Source organism: Agelaius tricolor, unplaced genomic scaffold (genome assembly GCF_023055355.1).
Source record: "Agelaius tricolor isolate 1412-34295 unplaced genomic scaffold, bAgeTri1.0.p SCAF_48, whole genome shotgun sequence".
NCBI classification, from domain to species: domain Eukaryota; kingdom Metazoa; phylum Chordata; class Aves; order Passeriformes; family Icteridae; genus Agelaius; species Agelaius tricolor.
The window spans coordinates 428,982-448,215 of record NW_027269308.1 but is presented as its reverse complement, the minus strand read 5'-3'; positions in this window follow the sequence as shown (position 1 = coordinate 448,215).

Here is a 19,234-nt window from a genome sequence, read left to right as displayed (position 1 = left end):
GCTGGAAATGCAATTGCACTTTCTGCCTCATGTAGAAATACCAGGGCTGCACAAACAACGGCCAGCAGGCCACATCCCAAAGGCACTGCAGCATGGAGTTGAGAAGGAAGAAGACCCTTCCCCAATTCCTAACCATACCAAAAAATACCACCATAATTGGGACTTTTAATCTTCTGAATGCAGAGTTGATTCACAGGGTGACAAGGGAATCTTCCAATGGAGTTGAAGTTTGGTAGAGTTTTTATTCTGAGTCCTACTCAGACTGTTGATTTGAAAATTTATTTTAAAATATTCTTTAAAAGGCTGTGCAGTCATATGGTTTTGTTCTAATACCAAAATGGCTAGATTTAATTACATCCAAACTGATTAGTCTGTAAAAGCTTTCCTGCAGAATAGCCATTAAACAAGAAATGAAAATCTGTGGACTGTTGACTTTGCCAAATTCTACTAAATTTATCAGACAATGAGGCATTTTTAGTTAGATCATAGAGCAAATTAATTCCTATGGATAACTTGATTTGGATAAACCTGTTGATTTCAAATTAAAATTGCCAGCATGTACTAAGTGGAAATCTGAATACTCACTTCTATGAGGTCTGAATTATTAGATAGTCATTGTTCACCATAATAACAAAAATTAAGATTCTGGCTACTTTTTTTACTTACAGTCAGTTCTGCAACACTCTTTGTAACATCAGAAAGAGAGTTTGTAGCAAGGTGAACCATGGGTTGGTGGAGCATTGCAGAAGGCTCCTGTGTCAGCACTAAATGTTCACATTTACCATGGCATCACTTCTTGCCTTTAATTCCAAGCTACAGCTCAGTTCCTGCAGTATAGATTCACACTTGTAGTCTGTATTTGCAGCTGGTTCTTACTTCCCCATCCAGAAAAAAATCATACTTGGATCTCAAATCAAAATGAAACAAGGAGAGAGTCAGGTTCTGGATAGGTATAGCAAGAACTAAGAGATTTTTTTTGCAAATATGTTGAAAAGTTGTTTGTAGATACTGCAAAAATGGCAGATTAAAGACTTACACTCTAACTTGCAAGCTGAGGTTTGCCTGTTATTTCTGGACTGATTTCTTGAGGCCAGACACTGAACCTAATCAGTAAGAAAATCAAAACCACAGGAGTAGTTTGGAGAATATTGTAAATTATTCTGTCATGATGCTTTTTGCCTAAAAGTTCTGGCCATCATCCGATTGGAGTAATTAGAGGAGATCGAAGCCATCATTCTGTGCCTGTGCACACAGTTCCTTCCCAGGAGCAATCCATGAAGCAACGCTGACGAATCCACACCAGCAGCTGTTGCCACACAGTCATGAAGCAGAGAATATGTATTTCTGCTACACTTGGACAGCTGAAGATGCCTCTGCTGAGCTAATTTTAGTGACTGCTCACCGCAGATGAGACCTTGTGGTCAGTCTCCAACAAGTCAGGGCAGTTAATATTCTGCCTAAATGAAGTAAGTCTAGCAATACATAGGCCATGGAGCCTGAGGAAAGCCAGCAGCTGTTTGAGATTTAATTTGTTTTATCTTTCTTTTTACTAATTTATTGCAGTCAATTATTTAAAGAATGGAAACTTTTGGCAAACCATTGGCTGGAAGGTTGGTCAATCTTCCATTCATGACTCCTCTGAAAGCATCACCCCAGTGTTTTTATCAGTAACTCTTCCATTATTATGGCTCACACAGCATTTCCTGCAGCTCTTCCTGGAGTCAGGGAAAGGCACCAGGAGAAGGGGGAGAAAGCTGTGTGCAGAGACTGTGTCAGATAAAGAGACATTTGTTTCCTCTTATTTGACCGAATGGCTGCAGGAACCTCGCTAGCACTGCTAGCACTGCTGGCAAGGTGGCCTTTTGCAGGGCTGGGCAGAGTTTGGGGCCCGGGGTCCCTCCTCTCCGTGGGACACCAGGGTAAGCAGCCCCTGTGCCAGCCAGGAGCAGAGGTTCTGTGACTCTGCCCTGGGCACAGGGACCTGCCACTGTCCTGAGCTCCTGCCGCGGGTCCTCTGGGGCAGGTCCTGCTCTGCAGGGATGATGGGCGCAGCTGGGGGGTGGCTGCAATGGGGGGTGGCTTCCAGTGTGCTCTGTTGGTCTGCCACACTGCAGCCAACAGAGCTTCTGGAAGGAGCCTCCTCTTGTGAGCTGCTGGAGCTGGAGCTGGCGCTGGCCACAGAGCCGCTGCTCTCATCCCTGACAGGACCAGAGCACAGCAGCCTCTGGGCCTCCTTGCTGCACAATGACAGTGAGGAGGCCATGGACCAGAGGGTCAGTATGAATGACTCAGTTTCCTGATAAACTGTGCTAAGAAAACCCTGCATCCCTCCTGCCAGATCTAAGACACTCCAAGAAATCTCTTGGCACATTGGGAACTCAGAATTGTTTGCATTTTGAACAATTGTCTTATGAGTGCTTTTGATTGTTTTTGTCATTTTGTGTTGATTCAGTTGATCCTTCAGAGAAGCTTTCCTAATAATATAAAACACAGGGAATTGTGGAGACCCTGGGGGGCATTCCCTGGTCTAGGGAGACACGAGAAGCTTCCCTCAAAAAGCTGTTAGAGCCCATTGGCTCCTTCCCCTGTTCCTGTGTCTGCTCCTGTGTTCCTGAGCCACACCTTCCCTATTCCCTGAGTGCCCCCCTTATCTTTGTACTGCCCCGAGATCAGGGTCAGCCCCTAGGCCCCTGTGGAGACAAAGTGAGACCCTCTGTGCGTGGGTGCTGGGACCTGAACATCTCCCTGCACAGCTGAATAAAACATCTGTGGAGATGATGCAAAGGTCCTTTTTGCTTCTTTACCCTGGACTATGCTAGCAGCAATTCAGATTGCTACAGAGGACAAGCTGCAGTACTGGCACCAAGATTTTGGCAACTTGACCATAGGCACAGAGGGCGTGCAGGATGCTGCTCTATGAATTCTTTAACCAGCCATCTCTGGTGCTGGCATATTCCCTCCAGCTTCTGGTGCAGCCAGGGCCACCTTTGGTCCAGTAGATGACATTGTTATTTGAAAAATTCGGCCCACACCTTGGGCAGGAGGCCATCCACAGGCTCTGGTCCTGCAGCCCCTGCTCAGCTGGGGACAGTGTTCCCCGTGGGGAAGATGGAGCAGCCATCTCAGGGTCTTGGGGGCTGTTTTCAGCAAGGTGGCCAGGCTCTCTCCCTGCTGGACTCTAGCAATTGTTTGGGGGAGCTGATGGCAAATTGTATGTAGTCCTGTTCATCCTACTCAGAAAACCTGACAGCTTCTATCATTCTTCTGCAGAGTGGGCACGCTGGATTTCTCTTTGCCCACTGCAGGATGCAGCCCAGGCAGAACTGGTGGTGACAGGGCAGAGAAAAATTCACATCCTTCTTAGTGACCTGGCAGATGGGGCAGCTCCATTCTGTCCCCATGGCCATGTCTGTCTGTCACAGCAGGAGGGAGGAGCTGAGGACCATGAGCTGCTCTCATTTGCAATCTTGCTTGGCGAGAGCCCAAGCTCAGCCAGAGGGGTCCAGGCTCTGTCAGTGCCCAAACATAAGCAGAAAGGGATGTTGTATCACAATCCATTCCTTGGTGAAGGAGGTCCATAGCAGCCTCAAGAGGCACCTCAGACACTCAACAGTCAAGGCAGTGACATATGGACAGGACACAGATGGCAGTTCATGGCTGGGAGAGCATTCGTAGACATATCCAAGGACAAATTTCCCAGGAACGCTCCACAGCTCTGGGATCTGCCCATCAGCTCTGTCAGAGGCTTCAGCAGAACAACCAAAGTCCTAAAAAGCAGCTTCCAGACACTTTTCCTACCATCCTGCCTGAGTAGCCGGGTTGCTTGCTGCAAAACACTCTTTTTCTCCTCTTCCCCAATGCCTGTGGACACTTGCAGCCAAAATAAAAAGCTCCTGGCCCTCTGTGTGATGTGATAATACAGTTTTTATATTTCCATGCTGGGATGAAAGAAAGCTGTGCTGTGGGTCAGGAGAGGCCAGGACCCACTTGGCCTTCCTGCAGGCTGAGGCGGTCCCAGCAGACATCCTGCTGCTTTTTTGGGGAATGTGTGAGGTGGAGTGGAGGGGGTGACAGAGAGGCCGAGATTGTAGAGTGGAAACTCAGCTCCAGAGTGGCAGTGCAGACTCTCCCTGCTGAATGCCTGCTGGGGCTGACAAAGAAGGAAAATGCCCCAATAACAGCCCGGTGGCACTGTGTCTCAGGGACAGGTACAGGGAGGGGACAAGAAACAGCAGCATGGCCCGGTCTCACAGCTTCTAGGAAGCAGAGACAGAGGGGCCTCATGGGCCAGAGATTTCAGAAAGGCTGTCTTCTTAAATGGCCACTCTGAAACCCCTCTCTTTGCCTCTTGGGTTTGTGAATGCTTTTGACAGCCACAGCATCCTGGGGCAACGCATTCCACGATTTCATTAAATACTCCTTGAAAAGCTCCTCCCATTGTTCAACTGAGCTGCCAGCCTGGTCATTTCAGAGGCTGCTGCCTTGGTGGAGAGAAAAATCAATCTTCTGCCTTTCAGGGAGCTGAAGGAGAAGGGACTCTTCAGCATCCAACACCTGGCTGGGTCCCATTCAGAGGTCCTGCTTTGTAGACTTCGTGAGGTTTGCTTGGCACTTACCAGCGAGGTGAGAACATTGCTCTGAATTGTCCCCCCCACTTCATACACAGTGAGTAGAGTAGGGATGAGCTTGTTCATCTCCATGTGTGCTCAGGGTCTGCCTTCGTTTCTGGTTTTAGACCTGAGATTTCCAACGTCTCTCAGCTATCTGCAGGATCTGTGGGCACATGCAGCTGTATTTACTGGCAGGTCGGGTATCTGACACTCATCTTTGAGTGTGGTGCCTTTATAATGCAATGTGCAAATGCAGAAACTGAGACACTAATGCTGTTATTTGCCAGAGTCCCAATCTCTGCCCAAGTTGTAATTCAACACTGCGAATGAGTCTGTAGAGCTGAGCCTGTGTTTTCTGTTTCCTGGCTGAGTGCTTCAACTGCTGGTGTTGCTTTTTTGCTTTTTTGAACAGGAGCACCTGACTCTTTTATCTTTATCACTTGTGCCTTTATGATTTGAAAGCAGCTCTTGCTTTAATTTTCCAGTAAAAGGGCCTAAAATCAAAGCTGTGGACATTTTAGAAGAGTCAAGTAGAACACTTAATGAAATTTTTATTTTAGGCCTGCAGTGAGCAGGTCTGAGGCCAGAAATTGGTGCCAGAGTAAGTGCCTTTCTGTGCTTGTGCTCTCCTGCTCTCCCTGTACTTGTATGTTCCTCTGGACACAGTGGGATGTGTTGTCATTTCCTGGGACTTCTGTTGAAGGCAACTGGTTTTCTTTCCAAGGTGATTCTTCTGTTTCCCCTCATGATTTCCCCAGGTGACCAACCTCCGTTCCAAGGTGTCCTACTCTGCCATTGTCACTCTGGGAGAGCTCTTTGTGACCTTGAAGAAGGACATGGACTCTGAGGTGGATGAGGTTGCTCGGGTCCTTCTCCAGATGGTGTCCAACTCCCCAGAATTTGTTCGGAAAGCAGCCAGTCAGACCCTGGGGATCATGGTGGAGAATGTGACTCCTGCACGAGCAATGACTGCTCTCATGGACATGGGAGTCAAGTAGGTTCTTCTTCTTTTAGTGATGTTCTTCACCTTCGTGTGCTTGGGAGGGAGAAGGGATGAGACAGAGAATGGGAATGGTGGGAGGGAAGGGTCCTGTATCCTGCATCTTCTGTGAACTCAGTGACTTGATTCTCTGACCAACCTCACTTCTTTCCTCTTGTCACCTATTTCTGCCCTCCTCCAGCCTATCAGTTCTCAGAATCACAGAACTGTAGAATATGGGGAGTTGGAAGGGGCCCATCAGGACCATCGAGTCCAGCTCCTGGCCTTGCCCAGAACAGCCCAAGGGTCACACCAAGTGCCTGAGATTGTTGTCCAAATGCTTCTTCAACCCTGCCAGGCTTGGTGCTGTGACCACTGCCCTGGGGAGCCTGTTCCAGTGCCCAGCCACCCTCTGGGTGAAAAACCCTTTTTCCTGATACCCAAAGTAAAGCTCCTCTGACTCAGCTTCCTGCTGCTTCCTGGAGTTCTCCCAGCCTGTCAGATTTTCCTAGATGTGGTGATCAGTGGGGAAGTGAAAGTGCCTGCAAAGGCCAAGGATAGAGCCTTGTGCTTTTGTGGGAAGAGGGACAATTGCAATTGCAGCTGTGAGCAGTGTTTGGTATTTCACAGCACTAACCACAGAGGCCCTGGGAAAACCATGGCTCCTCATGATGCCATTAACTTGAGAAATGAGGAGGGTCCTTGCTGGGGCGTGGAGCACATGGGGGACAATCTGCTGGGTGTGGCCCAGCCTGCACAGCAGGGGCAGCTCCTGCCAAAGGAGCCTTGTATGACTGTCCGGGCCTTGGAGCTCTACTTTCTATTCAAACTGATGTTTCATGTTAGCCTTGAGATGATGAATCACTTTACAGGCACCTTCACAGGCTGACTGCCATGGGACAGTTGAAGCAAATGCTGCCTTAAATGTTGGTGCTGGGCCTGATAGTTCCCAAGAGACACTCTCTAGAACATGACAACCTGGCTAAACTGCCTGCCACCCTTTCCTCAGCTTTGGAATAGGGTAAAACATTCAGATGGATCCATTGCCAAGCCCCACAGAAGAAACAGGCTGCATTGCTGGATATTCTGCAACTTCATGGCCCACAATGTGTTTTCCCTGCATTTGTTGTTTTCCAAAGTTCTGCAGATTTGGGGATAAATGGGTGGAAAGAGCCTCAATCCTGCTGCAGCTCTGTGTACTGGGTGCCCTCTGATGGTCAGCATCAATTGTCCTTAATCTCTAAATTATTCACATGTCATCTATTTCTTGAATCTTTCTCCAAGTAAATACTGTGAAAGAAATTGAGTATCAGACAGTGCAGGGAGACTGAATTCCTCCCTCTTCCGTGCAGGCAGGCCTTGTGTACAATGCTAACTTTGTGTTTACCTGAGGACAGAACCTTCTGCAGGTGTCTGAAGGTGCAGGGAGAGCCCAGGCTCCTTCCCCCAGCACGGGCAGGGAGCAGGCTCTGGCCAAGGCCTGTGCTGCTGCTGCTCCTGGTCCCTGTGGCCCAGGGTTTGCTCTCTCCTCCCCAGCAGCCGCCCCGCCCCGGTGCGGCAGTGTGCGGCCCAACTCCTCCTGTCCCTGATGCAGAGAATTGGAGTCACCAAGCTCGCAGGCACAGCCTGGGCTGAGAGGCTGGCACACGTGGCAGGGAAGCTTGCTCAGGACTGTCACAAGGACACAAGGTAATGATCTTCATTTCACCTCCTAAAACAGGAAAACCCTTTTGTGTCTGGCTATAAAGGTGAAACCACACAAGAGTGGAAACTAAAGGGAATATGAAGTTACCTCATGGTGTGAATAAGGGTCACAGAATCATGGAATATACTGAGTTGGAAGGGACCCATCAGGGTCATGGAGTCCATCCCCTGGCCATGTGCAGTGACCCCAAGAGTCACTCCATGTGCTTGAGAGCATTGTCCAAACACTTCCTGAGCTCTGTCAGCCTTGGTGCTGTGACCACTGCTCTGGGCTGCCTGGGCAAATGGCTGTACTGGGAAACCTGAGGCTGGCCAGCAAAAAGGAGCATTGCCAACTTTTTCCTGTGGCTTGAAGGATTCTTTACTGAGATCAAAAGAGCTCAGATCAGCCAGTCCAACAGTCTTGTTTGGCCTTAGGTGCACAACACAAAGCCAAAGTGTTGGCTAATGTTCATCACTGAAGGATCCCAAACATCCATTTCTCATTAACTTCAGACTTTCCTAGAAATATTTCAGGGGTCTTTAGCCAACATATTCAGTCTTTCTAAACTTGTTCTGCAGATTTCTGGAATGCTGTTATCTGTGGCTCAGTGAGCTCCACATTTCTTCTTGAAGAAAACTGTGGTTTCCTAGTGGCAAAATCAACCCAAACCACAAAATCCCCTTCCTTTGGTGATGAAATTCCCATGAATAGCTGCCAAGAACACCAGAGCAACTAGCTGCCCCTGTGCATACACATAGTATAGAATAATCAAGAGGATGCATGAGGTGTTTTGTCCTGGCTTCCCTGCCAGTTAAAGAAAGGCAAATTATTGTGCAATGGCAGCAAGACACTGCTAAGAGGCTCTGACAACAAAGCAGATGTGTTTTGCTTGTTCCCTGGGATCCTTTGATGCCACAGAAGCACACCCCCAGTTTCAGAGTGAAATGGTATTTTTCTGTTGCCCCACATTCTCCTCCTGCCTCTTGTGTTCAGCTGACAGCACTGTGCAGTGTCAAGTGAGGTAAATCTCCCTCTTTGCTGAGTAGGTAATGCCTTCTCATGCAGGGATTACACCTGATGAGTTTAAGGTATCAGCCTCTTCTGTTAACACTCTTCCTGTGTTTGTTCACTTTTTTTTTCATTTCCTTCCTGCCTTCCTTCCTTAGGCATTATGGACAGGAGATGGTGAAGATGTTGCTCACTCATCAACAATTTAAAATGCTTCTGGAACAATCTCTTTCCCCCCGTGACCTGGAAGATATTCTGACAAGAATTAAGAAGAAAGTAAGTGCTTGGCAGGAGAAATGTCTCCTTTGTGCAAGTATTGCCACTGCTAATATGAGATCAAACATACCCAATCTGTCTTTAGCTCATTCCTCTTCTGCTGAATCATTTTGCTCCTGGGAATGAGTTGTTGATCCTCAGCCTGTTCATCAGCAGGCCACAAAGGAACTGATATTATTAGGGAAAAAGTGGGGTTTTGAATATTTTCAATATTGGTCACAAAGAGGGAAGGGAAAGAGGAGAAAATGGGTTTACATTTAAGAGTAACCCCCACCATGCTCTCCCTACTCTGCCCCCTGTAAAGCAATTAAGTGAGAATTGTGCTTCTGAACATAACAGAGTCTTTGCAAAGGACACTGGAAGTAGTAGCACCAAGAAAATTTCCAAATTTACAAAAGATGTCCAAGTCAATCCTAGTGACTACAATGACTGTCTGTCTTTTGGGAATGCTGCCCTGCTGTCAAGCCCTGTGGAGCTGGAAGGAGATTGGTGAATTCAGCAGCATCCAGTGGAAAATCCTTTGTTTGTTTGATGGGGGGGATTTTATTTTTTTTTATCAACATTTCAGAAGGGAGCCTGCCTTTGAGCAGGCACAGGGAGAGTGAGTGTTGAACCAAATCAACTTCCAACACAATGGGCCAACCCCCAAAGAGTCCAGTTTGTTCTGCTGCTTCCTTCACAAACACTCGTTGCCTGCCAGTTTGCATTATTCCCATTTATGCTCAAGACAAAGGAATTTGGGATTTTAGACTGCTGCTCAGTCTGGTAGCACCCATAACCTGCCTTGGGCTATTGAAAACAAAGAGTTGGCATCACTCAATCTCTGCTCTGTTTCCATCTGTAAGTTAGGAAATGTTTCCCTAAGCCTTGGTAGCAGTGATCCTGGTTCTAACTTGTGTTTTCAAGAGGGAATTTCCTGTTTTATATTCTAAAGATGGATGGGGTTTCTCTATGTCTTTGTAGGGCATGGCAAACCAGAAGGCTGAAGGCCCATCTGTCAAGGAGCTGGTGAAGGAGAGGAACGATGGCTCAAAGAAGCCCCAGGCCACATTGTCTTCTAGCAAACGGTACTGAGCACTTTTGTCAGATGAGACAAAGCACATGACAAGCTTTACATGTCTCTTCCTCAGGAAAATCTTCCTGGAAGACATGACCAGTGCCACAGATTGTTTCCTTTCCCTACAAATGCTCTAGGATAAAAAATGTCGACTTCTGCATTGTGCTGAACACAACTTCTCTGGAGGGGTTTCCACAAAAATGGAGAGACAAAAAGACACCCATTGGTTGCAGCTCAGACGATGCAGTGCAGTGGCAACGGCAGTGTTGTGGAGGCTGGGAGAGGGCCAAGTTTCTGCTGCCTGACTTGGGACAAGTAAATTCAACCAGAGCTTTTTTTCCATCTGAGTGGAGTCTTTTTCAGATGGGTGTTTTGATGAGAAATCTCAGTCTGGATGCAAGATGCCATTCCACAAAGATGCAGTTCTCATCCATGTGGTTTGGCCTGGCTGAATCATAGTTTTCTTACCTTCAAACAGTACCAAGTTTGAGTAGTAAGGAGCAAGGCAATTTCTGAGCAACTTCAGTCAACAGGTGTCTGAATGTGCACTTTTTGTCTTGATATTCCTGTCCTTCATGTAACTTGCTTGATGGACAGCATGTTTGGTTTATTTCCCCCTGTGCTGCAATCAGCATTTAAGACAGGAATTTGCTCCTTGCTGTCTCTTCATGCCACTGGCAGAGCTACTTGTACCTGTTCTCCTCTGATAGCAGAGGGGATTTCTTTAGCTCTGTCCTGCTCAGCAGAGGCAGGAAAGTGACCACATGCCTCAGTAGCACAGCTAGCATCTTCCTGTGCTCATGGAAGAGACAGGTTGATCAGGAGAATTGTTCCCAGTGGGAACAAGTTAAGCTGTGCATCTAGTCTCTAGGGAAGCAAATGAAATGTGAGTGTAGTTCTGGCATGTCAGGCTTCTGTTTTTATCTCTGTTACTGATTTTCTGAATCCTTCAAATATGGCCCTGTTTATCTGTTCAGATGCATCTGAGCTGCTTTTCCAGATTGTCATGCCTGGTTGTAGAGACACTTCTCCAGAGTGATGAGTTTCCTTATTGTAAGACACACACGTCCCAGATGAGGAGGCATTTAAACTTGGAAGTAGTGTCTCTCTTTCTCCACAAAGCAATGTGACCTGTGTGCCCTGGCAGCCATCTGAAGATAGATCAGATGCATCTCATCCTTGGTTTTCCTGAGTGAGCAGTGCTGAGAATGTCACTTGCAGATTGTCTGCCATAATGATTGTCATGAGGTCCACGTTGTTCTTCAGAGCCTGATGATTTTCCAGCTTGAAATCACATAATTAGGAAAGCTGCTCAAGATGTTTTGCTCACAATTAACTGAAGGTATTGTCTGTGGCTGCAGCTCTCTCCATAGAGAGGAGCAGGCACAACTTTCCCAGGCATTGTCCTGGGGAAGGCTGTGAGAAGATCAGAGAAAAGAATGAAAAACAATTCTTATCTGCACTTGCTGCACCTCTTGTTGTGAACATGTGGAATGTGTTATGGAGATTTGTTTACCAAAGGGTAGTTTCTTAATTGGCCACTTAATTAGTCAATTGGATTCAATTGACCAATCTGGTCTGTCTGTATCTGACTGTCTGTAAGGGTGATGAGTTTCAGTACAGTATAGTATAGTATAGTATAGTATAGTATAGTATAGTATAGTATAGTATAGTATAGTATAGTATAGTATAGTACAGTATAGTACAGTATAATAAAGTGATTGATCAGCCTCAGCCTTCTGGAATCATGGAGGCAATGCTAATTATTTCCTCGACAGGGATGCCCTGCTATGATAATTATCACCACCAGGTCCTCATTTGGTTTTATTTTCCAGGGTGAAATCTCCCTCTGATGGGCACCTCCTACACCGTGTAAAAGCCCAGGTCACGTCACCTCCAGCTGTGGAAGAAACAGAGCTGCTCCAGAAGCTTTACCATCTCCTGGAAGCCAAGGGGTTTCAGACAAGGATGGAAGGAGTGGAACTCCTCCAAGACCTGTGCAGAACAAACCCCCAGCTCATCTCCACTAACATTGTCCAAGTATGTAGGGTATCTTCACTGCTCCTTTCCTTTAGCTCCTTTCCTAAGCCTGTAGCAGCAAAGTTAATTCAGTGTGTCTTGGCACTCTGTCCTGGCTGTTTGGGACATGCTGGTCCCTCTTACCCAGACAAATGTAATTCAGGTCCAGGCTTCAGGACAAGTTATTTCAGTCCAGCTGTATTTGTCTGGCAGGTGCCTATTGATGCTGTTCATCAGATGATGGCAGAATTTTCTGCTGGTGTAACTGCTGCTTTCTCCTACTCCCAGTTGGGTTAAGGGAAGGGACTCCAGCCCCTGAAAGCATGGCAATTGTTCTCTAGACCAAAAATGGGTTTGCATAGGGAAGAGAGGTATCAGGCTTGGTTGATTTAAACCCAGTTGTTTTTTTTTAAAGAATACTTCTGTAAACTCCATCTTGTCTTACACAGGCACAGCTCTGGCTACTCATTTCCACCCTTGTTCCTATTCCTCTTGGTAAAGACAGTGCTCACCCTTCTTGGGGGTCTTTTTTACTCTTTGGAAAAGGAGGAAAACAGCGAAGGACTCATCTCTGCCTTCTCCTCCCAGTAGCTGCTTTTTCCCTTTTTCCAGGAAAAGGTGCCTGACAATGAGGCTGTTAAGGGACTGAGCCTGCTCTAATGAGAGCTGTACAGCACATGACATTTCAGAAGTCCACCTGTTACTTAGAGAAATGGTCTGGATGCTGGAAGAGTTGATCAGAGCCCTGCTCTTCTCCAGACACAGGCTCTGAGACAAACAAAAGAAAACTTCTATCTCCTCCAGCCATAGTTTTGGCAAAATCATAACTGCCCTCAGTACTTGAGGCAACTGTATAGAAAGCCGGGCATTGTAAACATCTGCTTCCATTCAAAGCAAAGGTACTCTTTAGCATTAATAAATGGAATTGATTTAATGATTTAGAGATGGAGAGAAATGCCATAGGAACTATTGTGTCCCCAGCCAAACCTCCTAAAAACAGAAGAAAATCTTTCAACCAGCATGAGGTTGGGCCACCATTCCAGTGAGTGGCCCACAGGAAAACAGTGCAATTGTGCAAGCGAGTGCTGGCCTGAGAGAAAGGATCACTTTCATCTTTGACATTGCTGACTGCGACAGCCACTCTTCAAACAAGGACATTTGAATCCAGCTTTCACGTTGCTTGTTCTCTTCACAGATTTTTGATTATTTTGTCCTGAGAATATCTGACAGCCACAAGAAAGTGAAGCAGAGGGCGCTGGACGTGCTGGCTGAAATCACAGGAGCCCTGAAAGATGCCCTGAACCCGGTGATCATTGGTTTGGTGGAAGGAATAACAAAGAACCTGAATTCAAAGGATGCCAGGGTTCGTGGGGCAGCTGTGAAAGCACTGGAAGAATCCATTGCTCATTTGGGTAAGGCTGAGCCCTGGCAGGGACTCTCCTCAACTTTGTCTCTGTCTCTCCTGCACAAGAGAGCGCTGAGTGCCTTGACAGCTGCTCTTGTCTGTGGAACACTGCAGCTGACACCCACCAGAAGCTGTGCAGCTGCAGTCCTTATGCACCATCCCCAACAGGCTGGAATGTGATCAGCATTTCCCAACAGTCCCAGGAGCCCTTGGCTCTGTGCTGCTTGTCTGAAGAGCAAGTCCTGGGCTACAGCTTTGCTGCAGTTCAGAGGCAAAGGGGGTTTGGAGTTTGCTTGGGCCCTGTCTGACTTCCCAAATGAACAGCTTTGCTGTTGGCATGAAGGGACACTGACCCATCAGAGCTTCTGCAGAGCAGCCACCTGCAAGGCTCTACATTAGAGGCATCAGCTGCCTATTTTCCACTTTTCTTCTTTGTCTTCTATTTTCAAAGGGGAACTTATGATTTTCCAAGTTCATTTCTTTAGAACAAACAGGTATAAACCCAGCTGTCAATGATGCCTTGTTCCACATGTTGTTTTGCATGGGGCAAGATGGCCACAGCAATTAACTACATAGGCAAGGGCTGCTCTAAATTCCTCTGCCACACAGATTTATGTCAGCTCTGAGAATGCTGCACTGGGGAAATATGCCTGGAAAAAGGAGTGTTGAAGAGGCAGGTCTTCAAGGGGAGTTTGCACTTTCTCCTCCCCAGTTGCTCTGTGAACTCAGGAACTGCCTGACTCAGTGCCTTTCTGTGACCCAAGTATGGGCTTCTTCCTTTTTGCTCTGGGATGCAAAACCTTTTCACTGCTTCCATGTGACTGAACTCTTGAGGTCCCTGATGTGAGATGTTTTAACACAGCTCCTGCTACAGCAGACAAGTTTGCATTTACAAATGTGAAAGGAGAGCTTTTCTTTTGGAATTTAAAACCCTGCCAAGGAGGCTGGAAGGAATGAAGAAAAGGTTTCAAAACCCAGCAGAAATGTACTTGATTTTATAAAATGGAGTTGGCCCTGCCCTTTGCCTCCCCACTGTCCTTTCTCCTATGACCTGAGAAAAGTGAGCAGAACCATGTGTTTCCCTTGTAGATCAAGTGTCACTGCTGAAAGAGTTCAGCTACCAATGGAATCACCTGAGTGGCCAAGCTCTGCTGGATGTCACCAAGCGTATCACAGGTATGGCCTCCCCTTCTAAGGCAAGAGCTCTGCCCAGGGAGTATTGACAGGGAATGCCTGTGAACAGACAGCAGAGCAGCTCCTCCACATCAGGAGGTGCTGAGCTTGTCCCTGCTGCCCAATAGCCCAGGCAGGTGGATTTGGCAGGTTTGCCCTGGCTGCTGCAGAGCTGGGCAGCATCTGAGATGGGGGCAGCGCTCGGCCTCGGGGCTGAGCTCTCACTGGGGCATCTCAGAACCACCTCCAGCAAAGGGAGGGGCTACAAATACCCCAGCTGGCTCCTCTCTGGGAAGCTCAGGGACATCTGTGATCTTTGAGGGGAAATGGTGGCAAATGCTCTTTCAGGGCATCAGTTTGTTTTGTCCTCACGGAATTCTTGTTTTTCTCTTGGAAAGTTTTGAGACTGAACTGTGCAGAGCCTGGGGGTCACAGCTTAGGTCAAAACTCAACAGAGGCATCAGAGGCACGGGTTTAGTGCAAGGCAGCCTCTGGGGCACAGGGACAGAAGCAGAGGGCTGAGGCTCCCTGCCTGTGCTGTCCAAGTGGCCTTGGACTGAGCCTTTCAGGGTGTGCAAACAGTGTCTGCCTGTGCCAGCACTGTCCAAAATGCTACAAATGCAGCTGATAATTGATTCCTCAGAGGAGCTTGCTATGTCAGCAATAGCCAAGGAATGGAAAAAGGATAATCTCAATATATAGAAGAGAAGATGATTGATAGCCTTGCTTTACCTGGGTCTAAATCCACTGCTAATGATGCCAGCATCTTTGAAGGTTTAATACACTTTGTGTCTTCATTAGGAATCTCAAAAGGGCATGTTCAGCAATTGGGAACGTCAAAGGCCCTTTAAAGAGATTTGAATAAAGTAGATCTCCAGCAATAGCGAATTTAGTTTAGCAGTTCTTTTGTTCTCTTTTTCAAATAAAGGAATCAACCATAAATTAGGAGTACTTTAGAAAGAGCAGATGTTCTCTCTGAGATTTAGTAGGAACAGACAGCTGTTCCTCACGTTCAGTAGTCACCAATGTCTTTAATTGCATTTAAACTCAAATGAATTCCCATTTTAAAATGGGTACCATAACCCTTTCCTGCTTAGCAGAATTGGTTTTGGGTACTTGCAGGAGCTCTTTCAATGTTGATGACTGCTGGTGGATTAACAGCATCGAGAAAATGAAGTCTCTTCCACCACAGAATATTAAATGGCTGCTAGATAACATTTTGTCTGATCAGGAAATAAGAATGGTCTCCAGAGCATTTCAGGTTTTGATCTCTCAGCCAAATCTGCCATGCAAGAAGCCTGTTGGTAGTAACTTTTTGTCTGTGTTTGATATAGTTCAGTTCAGAAAACGGGCAGAGAGATTTCAGAGACAATATGAGAAAACACTCGTGTTTTGGCTACATTTCAGTCCCCTGTGTAGCATTTTTCTCTCTCTATGCCCCTATTCCAGTGGACATTATAAGAAAAAATGCCATTAACGTTGGGAGGGGAAGTGGCATTAAAATGTGGAGATGCCCAAATGCCACAGCAATGGGGTCTGGGTAATTCTCTAAGACACCCTGAGGTTTGAAACAGCTCTTTGTAGGAAGCCCCAAAAGCATTCTGCCAAAGACACCAGCTGGTCCCTGATGTTTCTCATCCAGCTGTCAGGCAGCAGCCATCTCTGGTGGGCTGGAGTTTTGAGGTGTGTTCTAATCCTGCCCTTTGCTGTGTGCCACTGAGCCAAGGGAAGAGCCAGATTATGCATTTGGCACTTGACATCAAAGGTACAAAAATGGAATCATCCCTTTTATTAGAAATCTCTCAATTTCCTCTGTGTGGTGCAGTTCCAAATCTTCAGGGTGGGGTTAGACAACTTCTTAATGGAAATAGATGGCAGTTGTACATTTCATTCATTGTTCATGCAGAAAGAGATTGTGAAATAATTTAGTAAAGGTGCAAAGTCTGCCACAGGGACAAGGCTCTGGTTGGAGCAATTAGTCCTGAGGGGTTGGTGGTTCTGTTTATCAGCTGCTTTGCCCGTTTCTGGATCAAGGGGCTCTGTGTGCTGTTTTGCTGACCTTGGCCAGAGAGGCTTGCCAGAAGCAAAAGCAGAGGTAGATGCTTGTTTGCATTGAGGTTGTGGCTAAGGAGCTGTGTCTCTGTCCCGGCAGTGCTTGTGCAGTGGGTCCATGCCAGGAGCCCTGCAGTCGTCCAGCGCGACGCCCTGCCCGTGCTCTGGTCCTTCCTGGAGAACAAGGCGCTGCCCGTGCGGAGCGCCAATGTCCGCACCGTGGCCACCAAGCTCGCCTCTGCCCTCTACAAGGTGATGGGCACCCAGCTGAAGAAATGTGCTGCCAGCAAGCCTGCACACGTGCGGGAAAACCTCTCCAAAATGCTGGGCTGGTGAGGGCGAGATGTTCTCCAGAAAGCTGAGGAAGCGCTGAGTTGGACACCTCAGGATTTGCCTTTTTAGCTGTGCCAAAAATGACCAAATCCAAAGGAAGGGTTTGCATCTGCCCCTGCTCTCTCCATTGCCCTTCTGGTCATGGCATGGGGGGCCTGGAGCAGCTCCAGATGGAGGACAAGGTGAAGGGAACCATGGCTCAGCCTCACACAGAGGTGAGGGGGGAGCTGGGCCAGTCTCTGTTGGGAGGAAGGGTCTTGTGGCAGCGCAGAGAGGCTGTGCACATTGCCAGGGAACAGCTGTGCCCTGCATGTGCCCTGCAAGGAGCTGTGCTGCTGCCAGTGCCCCTGGAGCTGCAGGGCTGCTGAGCTGTGGGGCAGGCAGAGGAGCAGGAGGGTGCATGTGCAGCTGAGCCATTCCTGGAGAGCACAGGGCTCTGGGCTCCCTGCTGTCCCAGGGCAGCCCAGAGGCCAGGCTGTGCCTGTGCTAGCTCTGGGCAAGTGGCTCAGGGTTTTGCCCTGGCCTGCCTCAAGTGTCTGCCAGCAGGAGCATGTTTCCCTGTGCAGCTGTTTAGACATTTCCAGGAAATGAGTCCCATGAAATATGGAGCTGCAGCTGCTTTAGGTTTGCATGGTGGCCTCTGTTAAACTTTGTGTCTCCATTTTGCAGATCTGGCTGGTTACAGTCTTACCGAGAAGTTTTCTCGGGACACTTCCGATGTTCCCTCACCCACAAAGTCCTCACCTCCCGTCCAGAAGAGCTCTCTTTCCTCCAAGCTCAGGAAGAAGCTGCCACCTGTATGAAGAGTGTTTGAAGAACAGGATTGATGCCTTAGGCTTCGTAGTTAAAGCTGTACATATGTTCTGATCTTTAGATGTAGTTTTGAATTAATGTGGTTTGATTCTGTCTTTAAAATTTGATGACATATTTTTAATTGTATATATTTTCTTTTGATGATGAAAAAAAAGTAAATAAATAAATAAATAAAATTTAAATTAACCAAATGGAGTATGTGAGACCAGGACCTGCTAGCCTAGAGATTATGGGAGTGCAGCTCACTCAATGTGCCAGTGTCTCACCACATCCTTTCCTCATTGGGCCTCTCCTCTTCCTCTTTGGCCATGTTTTCTTTGTGTCATTTGTGCTGCTCTTTGTTACTTGGCATTACAACAGGGTCTCCTGTTGACCTGTTTGGGGGACAATGGATCCAAAAGATCCTGTCTAGTCAAAGGTTTTCTACCTAGGTGTGTTCTGGGCTCACCAAAGGCCTGAGCAAAGAAACCAAGAGAAGTGTGCCCAAATGCCAAAGCTTTGCTCCTTTGCAATCTCCCACAGATCTGGCTCACAGGTGTCTTCAATCACAATTCCACAGGTAAGAAGAGGTCATGTCTTTCCCTGGGAAATGATGCATGGCTTTGGCAGAGTCACCTGTATGTATATTTACCCAGGAGAGCAGTCCAGCTGTGTTGTTTGCACCTTGTTTGCAGAAGGATGAGTGCCCTGGGAGGCCAATAACAAGTGCCAAGGGTTCCTCCAATCTCTACTGCAGCCTGGGTGCCATTCAGCCCAGAGCCTGGGGATCATTTGTTCCCACGGACCAGTGCTTGCCAGTGTAATGAATTCCTGCACAGCTGGAAGAAGCAATTCTGGATTCAGCTCCAGCTCTTGGTGGGCTGCATGGTCATTGACAATGCTGCCCTTCCAGAAATTATTCTGCAGTTTCCTTTCATAATAATTTGAAGCTTTTAAACTTCACATTTCAATGTGCTTTGCCTTAGGGAAGAACACTTCTGGGCCCAGTGCAAACTGTAACCTTTTGACAGCAAAGTCCTCATGGTTGCCAGCTTCTGATGTCACACAATGTCCCCTGGCTGCATGTGTTTGCTGAGCTCTGGCTCTAGTCCTGGCCTAGTAAAGCCCAGGCAGGGTGGAATGTTGCAGGGAAAACAGGTCCATGAGCTTATGGGGTTGCCATCAGCAGCAGAGTGAATGTGCCCTTTGGGGATTTCTCTGGAGACAAAATTAGGGACCTACTCCATGCCACAATATTCTCTTAGATCTTTCTGAAATATCCTAGAAAAGGCTGTGAAACTTCACATCTCCTTGCACACCCACTGTTTGAAGAGGGGCATTTTTGTCCCTCCTCAAAGCCATTGCTCTTGCACACCAGAAACATGAACATCCACCAGCAGGAATGATGCATGGTCCTGCTGCTGCTGCTGCTTCAGAGCACTGGGCAGTGCAGACCTGGGTATTACCAATATGAGCACTTAATTAGCATTTCATGCTTCTTCGAGCTGTCCAGATCTCAGGGCTTTTTGTTTCAAAGCAGCCACTGCACCATCTCTAGGGAAGAACAGGAAATGGGAACCAGCGACTGCCAGCCTTGCAGGGGTGTAGGGGAGAACCTGAAGTGTCTGCATCCAAAGATGAATGGGAAGAGTGTAATTGCCAAAGCAAACGCTTCATTAGCATAGCAGGACCAGTTCTTGACTACATGCTTGCATGAAGATCATTTGGGATCTCCTTTTTCTATCTCATGCAGAAAAGGAGCTCTTAATAATACCACGCTACTTAAACCAGATTGGGATGTGGCTCTGTAGTGGTTCACAATGAAGCAGACTGCCTGCTTTGT